The sequence below is a fragment of the Hypomesus nipponensis genome, chromosome 11, assembly GCF_054491055.1.
Source record: "Hypomesus nipponensis isolate SF chromosome 11, ASM5449105v1, whole genome shotgun sequence".
In the NCBI taxonomy this organism is placed as follows: Eukaryota; Metazoa; Chordata; class Actinopteri; order Osmeriformes; family Osmeridae; genus Hypomesus; species Hypomesus nipponensis.
The window spans coordinates 8,374,142-8,396,080 of record NC_140371.1 but is presented as its reverse complement, the minus strand read 5'-3'; the positions used below and the strand labels follow the sequence as shown (position 1 = coordinate 8,396,080).

At 40.1% G+C, this 21,939-nt stretch overlaps 1 protein-coding gene and 1 long non-coding RNA gene across 2 annotated transcripts in view; one reads left to right on the top strand and one right to left on the bottom strand.

Annotated features, from left to right (window-relative positions):
* csmd1b (CUB and Sushi multiple domains 1b) overlaps positions 1-21,939 on the top strand; it is a 390,765-nt gene that overhangs the window by 195,239 nt on the left and 173,587 nt on the right. The gene's annotated exons all lie outside the window — the stretch shown is intronic.
* On the bottom strand, positions 17,378-20,007 carry LOC146267967 (uncharacterized). The gene is made up of 2 exons (XR_014768798.1): positions 19,054-20,007; positions 17,378-18,313 (listed from the first exon to the last, which is right to left on the bottom strand). It is a non-coding gene; the product is annotated as an uncharacterized LOC146267967 (long non-coding RNA).

Genomic DNA, 21,939 nt, shown 5'->3' with positions numbered 1-21,939 from the left:
AGAATTTGGAGCATGCGCGGGGAGGAGCAGGGGACACATTTCATTGTAAATTTCCCTAGAAATTAGCCAAGCATGCATGTTTCAAAGATTCACCAAAAATCGACCTTTCATCTTAGTCAACTTTTTCTCAGATTTGTGTACTAAACATTCTCAAGAGTCTTCATATGAACTTGTTTGACTGGCATACGTGTAAAGCATGTTTATTCTTGACAAATTGTAACTGTATAGAAAAATCAATGCTGCAGAATTTCCAATGGGATACCAAATCTGAAATGCAATAACATCAAGATCCACAAGGGCCTTTATTTCAAGCCAAGAAGTGAAGTGCTTTAATCTTCACAAGAAGTGAAGTGCTTTGTGCTTTAGGGCATGGCCTGTAGCGACACCTATTGGTAATGGTGGGCCATTTGTGGTGTGGTAGTTACTCTTGGCCTATACTATCAATGTTTCAGGATGTTTTTAACTTTTTACCATTGCATACAAAATCGGAAAAGCAATACCAACAAGATCCACATGGGTTTTTTGTTAAAGTGTTTCTTTGCCTATACTATCTATGTTTCAGGATTTTGAGACCTTTTTACCATTGCATACAAAATCGGAAATGCAATACCATCAAGATCCACATGGGCCTTTTTTTCAAGCCAATAAGTGAAGGGAGGGGGCTTGGTGAGCCTATCCATTCCAGAAAGCCTTGTATCTTTGTGCTTTTGGGCATGGCCTGTAGTGCCACCTATGGTTAATGGTGGGCCATTTGTGGTGTGGTAGTTACTCTTGGTCTATACTATCAATGTTTCAGGATTTTTATAACTTTTTACCATTGCATACAAAATCGGAAATGCAATACCAACAAGATCCACATGGGCTTTTGTTAAAGTGTTTCTCGGCCTACACTATCAATGTTTCAGGATTTGAGACCTTTTTACCATTGCATACAAAATCGGAAATGCAATACCATCAAGAGCCACATGGGCTCTTTGCTAAATACCAAGGAATGAGTGGGGGCTTGGTCAGCCCACACTCTCCTGAAATGTTGCGTGTGCGTCTTGGCCGCGCGTGTGTCAAGGGAAGGCTGAGTGTGTGTGCGATTTTGGAGCACGCGCCGGGAGGAGCAGGGGAGACATTCATTGGAAATTTGCCTAGAAATTAGCCAAGCAAGCATGTTTCAAATATTCACCAAAAATCGACCTTTCATCTTACAGTCAACTTTTTCACAGATTTGTGTTATGAACATTCTCAAGAGTCTTCATATGAACTTGTGATTGAATCAGAGTATCAGTTTTTGACTGGCTGATGTGTAAAGCATTATTTTAGCGTTAGCGATAAGTTCAATTTGATTTATATCAATCATTTTTAGAGATATGAATTTGCCTTTGCACATGGTAACATGTTGTAGTGCCTTCCTCCGATCTACCAAGTTTAGTGTTGATATCTCAAAGATTTGCTGGGACATGACTTCACATCCTGTTTGGCGGCTTTTCTGATGAATTTGATTGGCTGTACCGGGCAGACGGTTATGAGGATCAAAATTCCTTTGATAACTTTTGTGAGGCTTGGTCTGAAGATCATCTCTGGTGATTTTGAAGAAGATATGACAAAAATTGTAGGAGGAGTAGGCTTTCAAAGGTTTTTGATAAAACCGGAAATGGCGGGAAATCTATATAACCGGAAATTAACGCCATGGTGTGTGTTGAACTCGGCTTGATCCAGGGAATCCAGTGGTACCTCATTTTTGAAAATGAGTCATACGGTTCAAAAGTTGCGTGTGTAAACACAAGTCCAACTTTGACCCATTGGTGGCGCTAGAGTGGTCTAATGGGAGACATGAAACTTGGTGTAGATATAGAAGAAACTGTCCTTAATGAGTGTGCCAAATTTCACAAAAAGTTGTCGATGGGGTCTAGGGGCTGCCATTGACTCCCATGGTACAAGAATTACAAATAATAAAACCACCAATAACAATAGGTTTCCTCCTTACGGAGGAATCCTAATAATACCACCAATAACAATAGGGTTCCCTCCTACAGGAGGAACCCTAAAAATATAGCTGCAGGCAGCAATGGCGGGTTCCTCCATAGCATTTCAAACCATTACCAAATTGACATGACACAGACATGTATTTCATTCATGTACACAACATTTCAAGACAACTGGATCAATGGCTGATTTTAAGTCATTTTCTGAAATTCTTCACAAATTGTCACTGTAGAGAAATATCCATGCTGCCGACATTATGGGTTATTGACACTCTTTTGTTCCCCATGAGCAATATAAGGCATGCGTACCAACTTTTAGACATTTTGGACAAACAGGGTTAAAATGCCACCCTTTTGAAAGTGACAACTTTGAAGCGTGTTCTGTCAGGCCACCTGTGCTCTGGTCAGGCCCATCATGCAGAGATCCATTCTTTAAAAGCTTTGATTACAATAATAATTTTATGAAAGGGAAGATACACTTTAGTAAAGGACGTGTATGCAATGGTAGGACGACAACTACATTAAGGCCTATAAGTATAGTTATATTATATGTAAAGTAGCCCCATTTTTGTTGGGTGTACAACAAAGGAGTTACCACCAGTTCCAATAGATGCCTCCATATTTAAAATGTAAAAATGACTGGTGGATTAATATTTTCCTTGTTTTATGCTGTTTTTGGGGACTTTCCACTTCAGCACCCATTTCCCAGTGTCATGTTACTGGATCTAGTTAATGGCGTAATGTTATGGGCATGGAGATGAGGCTACTACAAGGGGCCGGGGAGCAGGGCGGTAGGATAAAGCAGGGCGAGACGTTATATACTGGACACACACCACGAATAAAGGGAGACTTCTCAAGTTTTCTAAAACATGGCACGGAGCATTCATTCCGCAAGCAGATGCTTGTACACCCAGTTCCTCTATTCTACGCTACTACATTTTGAGTTGGGATGGTGTTCCACTGTTCTGCTTCTCTTTTTCGCAACTCCTACAAAACATTTCTGGGCATCATTGCTTTTATTAGTGCATGCAATGCTCGGAAGAAAACTATATAACAACAATAATGTTTAATGTAACTGGCCTTTCTAACAGTACAACTAGGCCCAGCTTGGCACCCCATAGTTGCATTGCAAATGAAAACAAGAGCCTTTTCAATAGGCCCAGTGGCAGACTCATGGTGTTTGAGGTTGTCAAATATCACCAGACATGGACTTCTGCCTAAATTGACATGCACCAACGCAGAGCAATGAGTTTCAACAACCATTAGCACAGTTATTCAATTTGTTGACTCTACTCTTAATGCAAGACTATGTTTAAGTCTGAAATTCTTTGTCAGCAACTGTTTATGTAGGAACCCTCCCTCACCCAATTGCTTTGGTCATGCTTTCTTAAAAGTCAAGTCCTTAGTTTAGATGTGCCAAAGAAGATGATAACATGACCAAGCTGTGTTTGGTTGATTCAACTGTATAGTTCTGAAGAAGAAGACCTTCTGTTTCTTTTAACAGTAGAATTAGCTGTGGCCAAACTAACCACACAATGCCTACTAGTCTAAAATGGCTACTAGACTAAGGAGTGAAGGTGGGAGCTTGCTATTGTTATGATTTTTGAGTCAAACAACTTGCTAAATGATTAAATGTCTGTTAAATCTCAAATCCAACTTTAAATTTATAAAAGAGAGAATTAAACCTAGAGGTTTAAAAGGCTACGTTTGTTTAAACAAATTACAGATAGGATTTGGGGAAAAAGCTTTAGAAATTAGCCAAGCATACATATTTTAAATATTCACAATGAATCTACTTTTCATCTTACATTGAACTACTTTTCAGATTTGTGTGGGTGCCGTAGGTTCTAGAGGCTTTTTTGTTCCTCATGAGAAATAAGGCATATGTAATGAATTTCAGAATTTTGGGACAAATGGGATGCAAATGGCAGCACTTTGAAAATGGACAATTGGGGGGTGGCCGTAGCGCCACCTATGGATAATGGTGGGTCATTTGTGGTGTGTTAGTTACTCATGGCCTATACTATCAATGTTTCAGGATTTGGAGAACTTTTTACCATTGTATACAAAATCGGAAATGCAATACCAACAAGATCCACATGGGCTTTTGTTAAAGTGTTTCTTGGCCTATACTGTCTATGTTTCAGGATTTTGAGACCTTTTTAGCATTGCATACAAAATCGGAAATGCAATACCATCAAGATCCACATGGGCCTTTATTTCAAGCCAAGAAGTGAAGGGAGGGGGCTTGGTGAGCCTATCCATTCCAGAAAGTCTTGTATCTTTGTGCTTTAGGGCGTGGCCTGTAGCGCCACCTATGGGTAATGTTGGGCCATTTGTGGTGTGGTAGTTACTTTTGGTCTATATACTATCAATGTTTCAGGATTTATATAACTTTTTACCATTGCATACAAAATCGGAAATGCAATACCAAGAAGATCCACATGGGCTTTTGTTAAAGTTTTTCTCGGCCTATACTATCAATCTTTCAGGATTTGAGACCTTTTTACCATTGCATACAAAATCGGAAATGCAATACCACATATAAGATCCACATGGGCCTTTGCTTAAGACCAAGGAATGAGTGGGGGCTTGGTCAGCCCACACTCTCCTGAAATGTTGCGTGTGCGTGTGTCAAGGGAAGACTGAGTGTGTGTGAGAATTTGGAGCACGCGCGGGCAGGAGGAGGGGAGAGAGGGTTTTGCAGAATAGCTCTGAAATTAGCCAAGCATGCATGTTTCAAATATTCACCAAAAATATACTTTTCATCTCACAGTCAACTTTTTTTCAGATTTGAATACTAAACATTCTCAAGAGTCTTCATATGAACTAGTGATAGTATCAGAGTATCCGTTTTAGACCGGTGGATGTGTAAAGCATTATTTTAGCGTTAGCGATACATTTGATTTGATTTATGTCAGTCATTTTTTAAGATATTAAGTCAATTTTTCACATGGGAACATGTTGTATTGTCTTCTACCGATATACCAAGTTTGGTGTTGATATCTCAAAGATTTGCTGAGATTTGACCCAACTTCCTGTTTGGTTCCTTTGTTGATGATTTTGATTGGCTGTACTGGACAAACGGTTTTGAAAATCAAAAATCCTATTGATAACTTTTGTGAGGCTCAGTCTGGAGATCCTCTCTGGCAACTTTGAAGAAAATTTTAACCAAAAATGTAGGAGGAGTAGTGAAAAAACGTGTTTCCTCAATCTTTATTGTACAGAAAAATCCAATATGGCGGCCGTTATAGGTTCTAGAGGCTTTTTTGTTCCTCATGAGAAATAAGGCATCTGTAATAAATTTCAGCATTTTGGGACCTATGGCCTGCAAATGGCATCACTTTAAAAATTGACATATTGGGGCGTGGCCTGTAGCGCCACCTGTTGTCTCACATGGCCCATGTTTGGTATGGTAGTTACTAATGGTCTGCAGTTTCAACATGCCAAATTTCACAACTTTTTACAATTGTGCTCTAGGGGCTGCCATTGACTCCCATGGGTAAAACATAATAATAAATATAGCTGCAAGCAGCAATGGAGGGGCCAAGCAGTCCAGAGCAGGACATGGCCTCCATAGCACTTGCGCAACAATTAAGTCACAATAACCTGTTGCACTCATGCAACACACCAAGTTTGGTTGAAATATCTGTTTGCGTTCCAAAGTACTGAGTGTTTAAAGTGTTTTTTTCCGGTGTAACACCACAGGCCTCCTCTGATCCTCTTGGGAACGATGGAACCCAAGTTCGGTGACAATCGCTAAAATGGTTGCTGAGTTACGCTCTAACGTGTCTTTTGTGGCTTCGCCGCCGCCTTTGATCGGCTCTACCGAACAAACGGTTTCGAAAATTTGAAAATCCATCAGACACCTTTGTGAAGCTTGGTCTGAAGATCATCTGTGCCAAATTTAGTAAACATTGGACAAAATTTGGGGCGTGTAAAAGGTTTTTACACTTTTCCATGAAATCCAAAATGGCGGCCGCGTCAATTCGGTTGTTATGAAATATTATCGATGGTCAAGCTTGATATCTCACAAGACATCAAGAGACAAAGAAATTACTTTATTAAGGTAAATACTTCAACAGTTATTAGCCAAAACACGTTTATGCTTCCGGCCACGCCCCCTTTTAGTCACATGACACCATTTTTGGAGGACATCCTTAGAATAAAGTTCAGAGTAAGCGTACCAACTTTGGTGTCACTGCCTCAAAGAACTGCTGAGATATCGCTTCACTTCCTGTTTAGCGGCTTATCTGCAGAATTTGATTGGCTGTACCGGACAAACGGTTTTGAAAATCAAATATCCTTCGATAACTTTTGTGAGGCTTGGTCTGAAGATCATATCTGGTAATTGTGAAGAATATTTGAAAAAATTTGTAGGAGGAGTAGGCTTTTAAAGGTTTTTGATAAAACCGGAAATAGCGGAAAACCTATATAACCGGAAATTGACGCCATGGTGTGCATTGCACTCGGCTTGATCCAGGGAATCCAATGGTACCTCATTTTTGAAAATGGGACATACGGTTCAAAAGTTGCGTGTGTAAACACAACTCCAACTTTGACCCGTTGGTGGCGCTAGAGTGCCAAAGTATGGGACATGAAACTTTGTGACTTGGACCGGGGGACTGTCCCTAATGAGTGTGCCAAATTTCACAACTTTCGACCAAGCGCTTCTAGGGCCTGCCATAGACACCCAGTCTTAAGAATAATAATAATAAATATAGCTGCAAGCAGCAATGGAGGGGCCAAGCAGTCCAGAGCAGGACATGGCCTCCATAGCACTTGCGCAACAATTAAGTCACAATAACCTGTTGCACTCATGCAACACACCTAGTTTGGTTGAAATATCTGTTTGCGTTCCAAAGTACTGAGTGTTCAAAGTGTTTTTTTTCTGGTATAACACCACAGGCCTCCTCTGCTCCTCGTGGGAACGATGGAACCCAAGTTTGGTGACAATCGCACAAATGGTTGCTGAGATAGGCTCTTGCGTCTCGTTTGGCGGCTTCGCCGCTGCCTGAGTGTATGACACTTACATAATTGTGTGGTTAATATAGAATAGCAGACAGATATAAATGTATTGTTTAAAGGTTATGACCATTCTAGTGATGAATGAGAAAACAGGCTAAAGCATTTAGAATGTCAAGATTCATTTCACATCACCACTTCTCAAATACCTTTGCATTCAATAAATTGCATCTGAAAATAACGGACACCACCACTGAAATATGCATTTTATGTGTTCAATAAAACACACACTTTATTTGTTTTGAACATTAAACTGTGAGGGGAATGATATCTCAGCAAAACATACAACAACAAACTTTCTACTGTAAATATTTTTTTTAATAAATAACTGCAAAGCAGAAGATATATAAATGCATAAACTCAACTGCAATCCCTGTTGAGAAAGGAGAGGGAGAAGACAGGGAGATAAAGAGGCAGGGGGAAGACAACACCAATAAACACATCCTTTTCCATCTACGCCTTGTCGCGATACTGGTCACACTCAGATGACTGCCAAAACTGAAAACAGTTCCTATTGCAAAGCAAGCAAAGTCGTTTGCCATTACATTTCGGCGCGCAAGAAACTACATTTGTTTTATTTTCAGTCCTATTTTTACGATCATAGCCATAGCATAGCCAGGCAGTGGTTCTCAAATCTGTCCTCAAATACCACCTGTTCTGCATGTTTTAGATGTTTCCCTGCTCCAACACACCTGATTCAAATGCATGTTTGTTACCAGGCTTCTACAGAGCTAGATAATGACCCATTTATTTCAATCAGGTGTGTTGGAGCAGGAAAACATCTCATATGCAGGACAGGTGGTACCTGAGGACCGATTTGAGAACCACTGTGTTACAGGATTTTTTCCATTCTAGGGAATATGGGTTGTGTGAAGTGACGACAAAGGAGGGACTACAGGTTTTAGCATAATAATCTGATTATTATGAGTATTAGTCTTATGGGAAACAGAAACAAATAATATACATTGATACATACCCAGATGATGTTCCTGGCTGGGTATCAGGTTCAATCTCATTTTTCCATCTCCTCCTCGTCCTGGTCTTCCTCCAGCAGTTCCTGGTTCAGTAGGTCCTCCTCCTGTGTGGTAATCAACAGTCAGCTGCCTCCTCCTCTTGCAGGGATAGTCTTCCTTCACCTCTACAACAGAAAAAAAAAATTAGTAGCCTGCAGTGTGTTCTTCCCAAATCCGATAAACCATAACGTTGAACTGTGGACAGCCCTTTCACACCTTCCTTGCGAATAGTAAGATACAAACATCCTAAAATCACGTCTGTATGATGGATGGGTATAGCTATCTGCAAAAATATAGAAGGATGTTTCATGACATGAGAAAATCAACAAGCTAAACTTATCCAACTGCAGTAGCACACCAGTTTCCAGGCAGTTCTGAACCTACCTATCCCAACCTCAGGCAAATGTACGGAAGCAACAACATTGGCCCAAAAAGTTATTGATCTTTAGCTAAAATATGACATAGTATTGCTAGTAACTATTTACTTCACACACACAAAAAAGTTGATATAAGAAGAGATTTGCTGCTTGCCTGTCAACAAGCACCGATTGGGTGAAGTCGAAAAACTAACTAGCAGCATAGTTACTCCTCCGCGTAACTATCAAGGTTTTACTATATTCCACAATCGGCTAAATTGCCCAAAAAGTTATAAATATTTAGCTTAAAGTGTACATGGTGGTCCTAGCTAATGTTTATTATCCAGGTTTCCCAAAATTAGCTAAATCGTTCTTCTTTTTGCTCACGTCACTCCAGTCCTAGTTCTACAAATAAATGCTTCGTAACTAAAACATTTGACTTTTAATTTGAACAATGTTGACAATATTGATAACACATGTAAAGAAACTTGTCTTACCTCGTATGATCGACTCAGTTTTCAAAATAAAGCAGTAAATCCAACTCTTGCGGTGATCTTATACCATACCATAGATATCCTTTATATGTCTGTGCGGTCAGAAATAGGACTCTACCAGCAGTTTCAAAAACGTGTTTGTTTCGTTGCCACGGTGATGGTGCAGCTAGGATTGCTAACAAGCTAGGCAGAGAGAATAATATACATTTACCTAGCATCCACACCTCAAACAAGTTAACCTAGACGCAAAACTATAAGTCGTATAAAAAAAATGAGGATATTTTCCGAGACCCAAGACTCTGCCGAAACCAGAGATGTCCTTTATATGTCTGTGCGGTCAGAAATACGACTCTACTGGCAGTTTAGAAATCGTCTTCCTTGTGCTTTTTCTGAGAAATGTGTCCCTAGATTTTACATTGGTCTCAAACGTGTTTGTTTGGTTGCCACGGTGATGGTGCAGCTATGATTGCTAACAAGCTTGGCAGAGAGAATAATATACATTTACCTAGCATCCACACCTCAAACAAGTGAACCTAGACGCAAAACTATAAGTCCGATAAAAAAAATGAGGATATTTTCCGAGACCCAAGACTCTGCCGAAACCAGAGATGTCCTTTATATGTCTGTGCGGAAAGAAATACGACTCTACTGGCAGTTTAGAAATCGTCGTCCTTGTGCTTTGTCTGAGAAATGTGTCACTAGATTTGCATTGGGCTCTATGGGGCGAGAGTTGGACTTTGTCTCGCTTTCGTGGGGCTCTGAAAAAATGTGTAAGTTTGTTGGATTCCACAGACAACTGTCTACGACCAACACATAATTAGCTATCTATTGATCCAAAAATGAAGCATGAAGAGTGAAAATTGTGGCAATGCTGGCAAACTAGAAATACTTTTTGAAACTGATTTCGAAGCTCCCCTCCACTCTAAGCGTTTCAGTCAGCACTCTAGACTCTCACATAGACACCCATGTAAATCTCAGAAACGGTTTGAAAAACTAATGAAACATAATCAGTGATATTAAAAAAAGTTGAAAAGATATCAAAAGGCTGAATTACAGAAACAATAGTTTAGTGTTTTGTCAACATTTTAAAGTTTAAATGGTGGCTGTAGCTGAAAGATTGAGGAAGAAGAACGTTGAAGAAGTTTAAGAGGATTGAGAGGATTTGAGAAAAAAAAACCATGTTAAAAATATGATGAATATTGATATTTTCCATGAAATCCAAAATGGCGGCCGCGTCAATTCGGTTATTATGAAAAGTTATCAATGGCCAGGCTTGATATCTCACAAGACATCAAGAGACAAAAAATTACTTTATTAAGGTAAACACTTCAACAGTTATTAGCCAAAACACGTTTATGCTTCCGGCCACGCCCCCTTTTAGTCACATGACACCATTTTTGGAGAACATCCTTAGAATAAAGTTCCGAGTAGGCGTACCAACTTTGGTGTCACTGCTTCAAAGAACTGCTGAGATATGGCTTCACTTCCTGTTTGGCGGCTTTTCTGCAGAATTTGATTGGCTGTACCGGACAAACGGTTTTGAAAATCAAATATCCTTCGATAACTTTTGTGAGGCTTGGTCTGAAGATCATATCTGGTAATTTTGAAGAAGATTTGACAAAATTTGTAGGAGGAGTAGGCTTTTAAAGGTTTTTGATAAAACCGGAAATAGCGGAAAATCTATATAACCGGAAATTGACGCCATGGTGTGCATTGCACTCGGCTTGATCCAGGGAATCCAATGGTACCTCATTTTTGAAAATGGGACATACGGTTCAAAAGTTGCGTGTGTAAACACAACTCCAACTTTGACCCGTTGGTGGCGCTAGAGTGCCAAAGTATGGGACATGAAACTTTGTGACTTGGACCGGGGGACTGTCCCTAATGAGTGTGCCAAATTTCACAACTTTCGACCAAGCGCTTCTAGGGCCTGCCATAGACACCCAGTCTTAAGAATAATAATAATAATAATAATACTACCAATTACAATAGGTGCCTCGCAGCTTCGCTGCTTGGCCCCTAAATATAACTGCAAGCAGTAATGGCGGATTCCTCCAAACACTGCAAACCATTGAACAATGTTTATTCTTGACAAATTGTAACTGTATAGAAGAATGTATGCTGCAGAATTACCAATGGCATACCAAATCTGAAATGCAATACCATCAAGATCCACAAGGGCCTTTATTTCAAGCCAGTAAGTGAAGGAAGGGGGCTTGGTGAGCTTATCCATTCCAGAAAGCCTTGTATCTTTATGCATTAAGGCGTGGCCTGTAGCGCCACCTATGGGTAATGGTGGGCCATTTGTGGTGTGGTAGTTACTCTTGGCCTATACTATTAATGTTTCAGGATTTTAAAAACTTTTTACCACTGCATATAAAATCGAAAATGCAATACCAACAGGATCCACATGGGCTTTGGGTAAAGTGTGGTAGTTACTCTTGGCCTGTACTGTCAATGTGTCAGGATTTGGAGACCTTTTTACTATTGCATACAAAGTAGGAAATGCAATGACACCAAGGTCCTCAAGGGCCTATGCTGATATTCAAGGAATGAGTTGGGGCTTGGTCAGCCCACACAGTCCTGATATATTGCGTGTGTGTCTTGCCAAGCCCGCGCGTGTCAAGGGAAGAATGAGTGTGTGAGAATTTGGAGCATGCGCGGGGAGGAGCGGGGGACACATTTCATTGTAAATTTCCCTAGAAATTAGCCAAGCATGCATGTTTCAAAGATTCACCAAAAATCGACCTTTCATCTTAGAGTCAACTTTTTCTCAGATTTGTGTACTAAACATTCTCAAGAGTCTTCATATGAACTTGTTTGACTGGCTTACGTGTAAAGCATTGCGAACCATTGAAAAATGTATATTCTTGACAAATTGTAACTGCATAGAAAAATCAATGCTGCAGAATTTCTAATGGGATACCAAATCTGAAATGCAATAACATCAAGATCCACAAGGGCCTTTATTTCAAGCCAAGAAGTGAAGTGCTTTAATCTTCACAAGAAGTGAAGTGCTTTGTGCTTTAGGGCGTGGCCTGTAGCGACACCTATTGGTAATGGTGGGCCATTTGTGGTGTGGTAGTTACTCTTGGCCTATACTATCAATGTTTCAGGATGTTTTTAACTTTTTACCATTGCATACAAAATCGGAAATGCAATACCAACAAGATCCACATGGGCTTTTGTTAAAGTGTTGTTGTTACTGTTGGCCTTTACTATCAATGTTTCAGGATTTGGAGAACTTTTTACCATGGCAAACAAAATCTGAAATGCAATACCATCAAGATCCACAAGGCCTTTGCAAAAGACCAAGGAATGAGTGGGGGCTTGGTAAGCCCACACTCTCCTGAAATGTTGCGTGTGCGTCTTGCCAAGCACACTCTGATTCAATCACAAGTTCATATGAAGACTCTTGAGAATGTTCGCGTGTGTCAAGGGAAGACCTATGGGTAATAGTGGGCCATTTGTGGTGTGGTAGTTACTCTTGGTATATACTATCAATGTTTCAGGATTTTTATAACTTTTTACCATTGTATACAAAATCGGAAAAGCAATACCAACAAGATCCACATGGGCTTTTTGTTAAAGTTTTTATTTGCCTATACTATCTATGTTTCAGGATTTTGAGACCTTTTTACCATTGCATACAAAATCGGAAATGCAATACCATCAAGATCCACATGGGCCTTTTTTTCAAGCCAATAAGTGAAGGGAGGGGGCTTGGTGAGCCTATCCATTCCAGAAAGCCTTGTATCTTTGTGCTTTTGGGCGTGGCCTGTAGCGCCACCTATGGGTAATGGTGGGCCATTTGTGGTGTGGTAGTTACTCTTGGTCTATACTATCAATGTTTCAGGATTTTTATAACTTTTTACCATTGCATACAAAATCGGAAATGCAATACCAACAAGATCCACATGGGCTTTTGTTAAAGTGTTTCTCGGCCTACACTATCAATGTTTCAGGATTTGAGACCTTTTTACCATTGCATACAAAATCGGAAATGCAATACCATCAAGAGCCACATGAGCCTTTGCTAAAGACCAAGGAATGAGTGGGGGCTTGGTCAGCCCACACTCTCCTGAAATGTTGCGTGTGCGTCTTGGCCGCGCGTGTGTCAAGGGAAGGCTGAGTGTGTGTGAGATTTTGGAGCACGCGCGGGGAGGAGCAGGGGAGACATTCATTGGAAATTTGCCTAGAAATTAGCCAAGCAAGCATGTTTCAAATATTCACCAAAAATCGACCTTTCATCTTACAGTCAACTTTTTCACAGATTTGTGTTATGAACATTCTCAAGAGTCTTCATATGAACTTGTGATTGAATCAGAGTATCAGTTTTTGACTGGCTGATGTGTAAAGCATTATTTTAGCGTTAGCGATAAGTTCAATTTGCTTTATATCAATCATTTTTTGAGATATGAATTTGCTTTTGCACATGGTAACATGTTGTAGTGTCTTCCTCCGATCTACCAAGTTTAGTGTTGATATCTCAAAGATTTGCTGAGACATGACTTCACATCCTGTTTGGCGGCTTTTCTGATGAATTTGATTGGCTGTACCGGACAGACGGTTATGAGGATCAAAATTCCTTTGATAACTTTTGTGAGGCTTGGTCTGAAGATCATCTCTGGTGATTTTGAAGAAGATATGACAAAAATTGTAGGAGGAGTAGGCTTTCAAAGGTTTTTGATAAAACCGGAAATGGCGGGAAATCTATATAACCGGAAATTAACGCCATGGTGTGCGTTGAACTCGGCTTGATCCAGGGAATCCAATGGTACCTCATTTTTGAAAATGAGTCATACGGTTCAAAAGTTGCGTGTGTAAACACAAGTCCAACTTTGACCCATTGGTGGCGCTAGAGTGGTCTAATGGGAGACATGAAACTTGGTGTAGGTATAGAAGAAACTGTCCTTAATGAGTGTGCCAAATTTCACCAAAAGTTGTCGATGGGGTCTAGGGGCTGCCATTGACTCCCATGGTACAAGAATTACAAATAATAAAACCACCAATAACAATAGGTTTCCTCCTTACGGAGGAATCCTAATAATAAATATAACTGCAAGCAGTAATGGCGGATTCCTCCAAACACTGCGAACCATTGAAAAATGTTTATTTTTGACAAATTGTAACTGTATAGAAAAATGTATGCTGCAGAATTACCAATGGCATACCAAATCTGAAATGCAATACCATCAAGATCCACAAGGGCCTTTATTTCAAGCCAGTAAGTGAAGGAAGGGGGCTTGGTGAGCTTATCCATTCCAGAAAGCCTTGTATCTTTATGCATTAAGGCGTGGCCTGTAGCGCCACCTATGGGTAATGGTGGACCATTTGTGGTGTGGTAGTTACTCTTGGCCTATACTATTAATGTTTCAGGATTTTAAAAACTTTTTACCATTGCATATAAAATCGGAAATGCAATACCAACAGGATCCACATGGGCTTTGGGTAAAGTGTGGTAGTTACTCTTGGCCTGTACTGTCAATGTGTCAGGATTTGGAGACCTTTTTACTATTGCATACAAAGTAGGAAATGCAATGACACCAAGGTCCTCAAGGGCCTATGCTGATATTCAAGGAATGAGTGGGGGCTTGGTCAGCCCACACAGTCCTGATATGTTGCGTGTGTGTCTTGCCAAGCCCGCGCGTGTCAAGGGAAGAATGAGTGTCTGAGAATTTGGAGCATGCGCGGGGAGGAGCAGGGGACACATTTCATTGTAAATTTCCCTAGAAATTAGCCAAGCATGCATGTTTCAAAGATTCACCAAAAATCGACCTTTCATCTTAGAGTCAACTTTTTCTCAGATTTGTGTACTAAACATTCTCAAGAGTCTTCATATGAACTTGTTTGACTGGCTTACGTGTAAAGCATTGCGAACCATTCAAAAATGTATATTCTTGACAAATTGTAACTGTATAGAAAAATCAATGCTGCAGAATTTCCAATGGGATACCAAATCTGAAATGCAATAACATCAACATCCACAAGGGCCTTTATTTCAAGCCAAGAAGTGAAGCGCTTTAATCTTCACAAGAAGTGAAGTGCTTTGTGCTTTAGGGCGTGGCCTGTAGCGACACCTATTGGTAATGGTGGGCCATTTGTGGTGTGGTAGTTACTCTTGGCCTATACTATCAATGTTTCAGGATGTTTTTAACTTTTTACCATTGCATACAAAATCGGAAATGCAATACCAACAAGATCCACATGGGCTTTTGTTAAAGTGTTGTTGTTACTCTTGGCCTTTACTATCAATGTTTCAGGATTTGGATAACTTTTTACCATGGCAAACAAAATCTGAAATGCAATACCATCAAGATCCACATGGCCTTTGCAAAAGACCAAGGAACACTCTCCTGAAATGTTGCGTGTGCGTCTTGCCAAGCCCGCGCGTGTGTCAAGGGAAGACCTATGGGTAATAGTGGGCCATTTGTGGTGTGGTAGTTACTCTTGGTCTATACTATCAATGTTTCAGGATTTTTATAACTTTTTACCATTGTATACAAAATCGGAAAAGCAATACCAACAAGATCCACATGGGCTTTTTGTTAAAGTGTTTCTTTGCCTATACTATCTATGTTTCAGGATTTTGAGACCTTTTTACCATTGCATACAAAATCGGAAATGCAATACCATCAAGAGCCACATGGGCCTTTTTTTCAAGCCAATAAGTGAAGGGAGGGGGCTTGGTGAGCCTATCCATTCCAGAAAGCCTTGTATATTTGTGCTTTTTGGCGTGGCCTGTAGCGCCACCTATGGGTAATGGTGGGCCATTTGTGGTGTGGTAGTTACTCTTGGTCTATACTATCAATGTTTCAGGATTTTTATAACTTTTTACCATTGCATACAAAATCGGAAATGCAATACCAACAAGATCCACATGGGCTTTTGTTAAAGTGTTTCTCGGCCTACACTATCAATGTTTCAGGATTTGAGACCTTTTTACCATTGCATACAAAATCGGAAATGCAATACCATCAAGAGCCACATGGGCCTTTGCTAAAGACCAAGGAATGAGTGGGGGCTTGGTCAGCCCACACTCTCCTGAAATGTTGCGTGTGCGTCTTGGCCGCGCGTGTGTCAAGGGAAGGCTGAGTGTGTGTGAGATTTTGGAGCACGCGCGGGGAGGAGCAAGGGAGACATTCATTGGAAATTTGCCTAGAAATTAGCCAAGCAAGCATGTTTCAAATATTCACCAAAAATCGACCTTTCATCTTACAGTCAACTTTTTCACAGATTTGTGTTATGAACATTCTCAAGAGTTTTCATATGAACTTGTGATTGAATCAGAGTATCAGTTTTTGAATGGCTGATGTGTAAAGCATAATTTTAGCGTTAGCGATAAGTTCAATTTGCTTTATATCAATCATTTTTTGAGATATGAATTTGCCTTTGCACATGGTAACATGTTGTAGTGTCTTCCTCCGATCTACCAAGTTTAGTGTTGATATCTCAAAGATTTGCTGAGACATGACTTCACATCCTGTTTGGCGGCTTTTCTGATGAATTTGATTGGCTGTACCGGACAGACGGTTATGAGGATCAAAATTCCTTTGATAACTTTTGTGAGGCTTGGTCTGAAGATCATCTCTGGTGATTTTGAAGAAGATATGACAAAAATTGTAGGAGGAGTAGGCTTTCAAAGGTTTTTGATAAAACCGGAAATGGTGGGAAATCTATATAACCGGAAATTAACGCCATGGTGTGCGTTGAACTCGGCTTGATCCAGGGAATCCAATGGTACCTCATTTTTGAAAATGAGTCATACGGTTCAAAAGTTGCGTGTGTAAACACAAGTCCAACTTTGACCCATTGGTGGCGCTAGAGTGGTCTAATGGGAGACATGAAACTTGGTGTAGGTATAGAAGAAACTGTCCTTAATGAGTGTGCCAAATTTCACAAAAAGTTGTCGATGGGGTCTAGGGGCTGCCATTGACTCCCATGGTACAAGAATTACAAATAATAAAACCACCAATAACAATAGGTTTCCTCCTTACGGAGGAATCCTAAATATAGCTGCAAGCAGCAATGGAGGGGCCAAGCAGTCCAGAGCAGGACATGGCCTCCATAGCACTTGCGCAACAATTAAGTCACAATAACCTGTTGCACTCATGCAACACACCAAGTTTGGTTGAAATATATGTTTGCGTTCAAGAGTACTGAGAGTTCAAAGTTATTTTTCTGGTATAACACTGCAGGCCTCCTCTGCTCCTCGTGGGAACGATGGAACCCAAGTTTGGTGACAATCGCACGAATGGTTGCTGAGATAGGCTCTTGCGTCTCGTTTGGCGGCTTCGCCGCTGCCTGAGTGTATGACACTTACATAATTGTGTGGGCAATATAGAATAGCAGACAGATATAAATGTATTGTTTAAAAGTTATGACCATTCTAGTGATAAATGAGAAAACAGGCTAAAGCATTTAGAATGTCAAGATTCATTTCACATGACCACTTCTCAAATACCTTTGCATACAATAAATTGCATCTGAAAATAACGGACACCACCACTGAAATATGCATTTTATGTGTTCAATAAAACACACACTTTATTTGTTTTGAACATTAAACTGTGAGGGGAATGATATCTCAGCAAAACATACAACAACAAACTTTCAAACTATCTACTGTAAATCATTTTTTTTATAAATAACTGCGAAGCAGAAGATATATTTAAATGCATAAACTCAACTGCAATCCCTGTTGAGAGAAGAGAGGGAGAAGACAGGGAGATAAAGAGGCAGGGGGAAGACAACACCAATAAACACATCCTTTTTCATCTACGCCTTGTCGCGATACTGGTCACACTCAGATGACTGCCAAAACTGAAAACAGTTCCTATTGCAAAGCAAGCAAAGTCGTTTGCCATTACATTTCGGCGCGCAAGAAACTACTTTTGTTTTATTTTCAGTCCTATTTTTACGATTAGCATAGCCAGGCAGTGGTTCTCAAACCTGTCCTCAAATACCACCTGTTCTGCATGTTTTAGATGTTTCCCTGCTCCGACACACCTGATTCAAATGCATGTTTGTTACCAGGCTTCTACAGAGCTAGATAACGACCCATTTATTTGAATCAGGTGTGTTGGAGCAGGAAAACATCTCATATGCAGGACAGGTGGTACCTGAGGACCGGTTTGAGAACCACTGTGTTACAGGATGTTTTCCATTCTAGGGAATATGGGTTGTGTGAAGTGACGACAAAGGAGGGACTACAGGTTTTAGCATAATAATCTGATTATTATGAGTATTAGTCTTATGGGAAACAGAAACAAATAATATACATTGATACATACCCAGATGATGTTCCTGGCTGGGTATCAGGTTCAATCTCATTTTTCCATCTCGTCCTGGTCTTCCTCCAGCAGTTCCTGGTTCAGTAGATCCTCCTCCTGTGTGCTGGTAATCAACAGTCAGCTGCCTCCTCCTCTTGCAGCGATAGTCTTCCTTCACCTCTACAACAGAAAAAAATCAAATTGGTAGCCTGCAGTGTGTTCTTCCCAAATCCGATAAACCATAATGTTGAACTGTGGACAGCCCTTTCACACCTTCCTTGCGAATAGTAAGATACAAACATCCTAAAATCATGTCTGTATGATGGATGGGTATAGCTATCTGCAAAAATATAGAAGGATGTTTCATGACATGAGAAAATCAACAAGCTAAACTTATCCAACTACAGTAGCACACCAGTTTCCAGGCAGTTCTGAACCTACCTATCCCAACCTAAGGCAAATGTACGGAAGCAACAACATTGGCCCAAAAAGTTACTGATGTTTAGCTAAAATATGACATAGTATTGCTAGTAACTATTTACTTCACACACACACACAAAAAGTTGATATAAGAAGAGATTTGCTGCTTGCCTGTCAACAAGCACCGATTGGGTGACGTCGAAAAACTAACTAGCAGCGTAGTTACTCCTCCGCGTAACTACCAAGGTTTTACTATATTCCACAATCGACTAAATTGCCCCAAAAAGGTATAAATATTTAGCTTAAAGTGTACATGGTGGTCCTAGCTAATGTTTATTATCCAGGTTTCCCAAAATTAGCTAAATTGTTTTTCTTTTTGCTCACGTCACTCCAGTCCTACTGTAGTTCTACAAATAAATGCTTCGTAACTAAAAACGTTTGACTTTTAATTTGAACAATGTTGACAATATTGATAACACATGTGAAGAAACTTGTCTTACCTCGTATGATCGACTTAGTTTTCAAAATGAAGCAGTAAATCCAGCTCTTGCGGTAATCTTATACCATACCATAGATATCCTATATGTCTGTGCGGTCAGAAATAGGACTCTACCAGCAGTTTCAAAAACGTGTTTGTTTCGTTGCCACGGTGATTGTGCAGCTAGGATTGCTAACAAGCTGGGCAGACAGAATAATATACATTTACCTAGCATCCACACCTCAAACAAGTTAACCTAGACGCAAAACTATAAGTCCAATAAAAGAAATGAGGATATTTTCCGAGACCCAAGACTCTGCCGAAACCAGAGATGTCCTTTATATGTCTGTGCGGACAGAAATACGACTCTACTGGCAGTTTAGAAATCGTCATCCTTGTGCTTTGTCTGAGAAATGTGTCACTAGATTTGCATTGGTCTCTATGGGGCGAGAGTTGGACTTTGTCTCGCTTTTGTGGGGCTCTGAAAAAATGTGTAAGTCTGTTGGATTCCACAGACAACTGTCTACGACCAACACATAATTAGCTATCTATTGATCCAAAAATGAAGCATGAAGAGTGAAAATTGTGGCAATGCTGGCAAACTAGAAATACTTTTTTAAACTGATTTCGAAGCTCCCCTCCACTCTAAGCGTTTCAGTCAGCACTCTAGACTCTCACATAGACACCCATGTAAATCTCAGAAACGGTTTGAAAAACTAATGAAACATAATCAGTGATATAAAAAAAAGTTGAAAATATATCAAAAGGCTGAATTACTGAAAAAATAGTTTAGGGTTTTGTCAACATTTTAAAGTTTAAATGGTGGCTGTAGCTGAAAGATTGAGGAAGAAGAACGTTGAAGAAGTTTAAGAGGATTGAGAGGATTTGAGAAAAAAAAACCATGTTAAAAATATGATGAATATTGATATTTTCCATGAAATCCAAAATGGCGGCCGCGTCAATTCGGTTATTATGAAAAGTTATCAATGGCCAGGCTTGATATCTCACAAGACATCAAGAGACAAAAAATTACTTTATTAAGGTAAACACTTCAACAGTTATTAGCCAAAACACGTTTATGCTTCCGGCCACGCCCCCTTTTAGTCACATGACACCATTTTTGGAGAACATCCTTAGAATAAAGTTCCGAGTAGGCGTACCAACTTTGGTGTCACTGCTTCAAAGAACTGCTGAGATATGGCTTCACTTCCTGTTTGGCGGCTTTTCTGCAGAATTTGATTGGCTGTACCGGACAAACGGTTTTGAAAATCAAATATCCTTCGATAACTTTTGTGAGGCTTGGTCTGAAGATTATATCTGGTAATTTTGAAGAAGATTTGACAAAATTTGTAGGAGGAGTAGGCTTTTAAAGGTTTTTGATAAAACCGGAAATAGCGGAAAATCTATATAACCGGAAATTGACGCCATGGTGTGCATTGCACTCGGCTTGATCCAGGGAATCCAATGGTACCTCATTTTTGAAAATGGGACATACGGTTCAAAAGTTGCGTGTGTAAACACAACTCCAACTTTGACCCGTTGGTGGCGCTAGAGTGCCAAAGTATGGGACATGAAACTTTGTGACTTGGACCAGGGGACTGTCCCTAATGAGTGTGCCAAATTTCACAACTTTCGACCAAGCGCTTCTAGGGCCTGCCATAGACACCCAGTCTTAAGAATAATAATAATAAATATAGCTGCAAGCAGCAATGGAGGGGCCAAGCAGTCCAGAGCAGGACATGGCCTCCATAGCACTTGCGCAACAATTAAGTCACAATAACCTGTTGCACTCATGCAACACACATAGTTTGGTTGAAATATCTGTTTGCGTTCCAAAGTACTGTGTGTTCAAAGTGTTTTTTTCTGGTATAACACCACAGGCCTCCTCTGCTCCTCGTGGGAACGATGGAACCCAAGTTTGGTGACAATCGCACAAATGGTTGCTGAGATAGGCTCTTGCGTCTCGTTTGGCGGCTTCGCCGCTGCCTGAGTGTATGACACTTACATAATTGTGTGGTTAATATAGAATAGCAGACAGATATAAATGTATTGTTTAAAAGTTAAGACCATTCTAGTGATGAATGAGAAAACAGGCTAAAGCATTTAGAATGTCAAGATTAATTTCACATCACCACTTCTCAAATACCTTTGCATTCAATAAATTGCATCTGAAAATAACGGACACCACCACTGAAATATGCATTTTATGTGTTCAATAAAACACACACTTTATTTGTTTTGAACATTAAACTGTGAGGGGAATGATATCTCAGCAAAACAACAAACTTTCTACTGTAAATATTTTTTTTTATAAATAACTGCAAAGCAGAAGATATATAAATGCATAAACTCAACTGCAATCCCTGTTGAGAAAGGAGAGGGAGAAGACAGGGAGATAAAGAGGCAGGGGGAAGACAACACCAATAAACACATCCTTTTCCATCTACGCCTTGTCGCGATACTGGTCACACTCAGATGACTGCCAAAACGGAAAACAGTTCCTATTGCAAAGCAAGCAAAGTCGTTTGCCATTACATTTCGGCGCGCAAGAAACTACATTTGTTTTATTTTCAGTCCTATTTTTACGATCATAGCCATAGCATAGCCAGGCAGTGGTTCTCAAATCTGTCCTCAAATACCACCTGTTCTGCATGTTTTAGATGTTTCCCTGCTCCAACACACCTGATTCAAATGCATGTTTGTTACCAGGCTTCTACAGAGCTAGATAACGACCCATTTATTTCAATCAGGTGTGTTGGAGCAGGAAAACATCTCATATGCAGGACAGGTGGTACCTGAGGACCGATTTGAGAACCACTGTGTTACAGGATTTTTTTCCATTCTAGGGAATATGGGTTGTGTGAAGTGACGACAAAGGAGGGACTACAGGTTTTAGCATAATAATCTG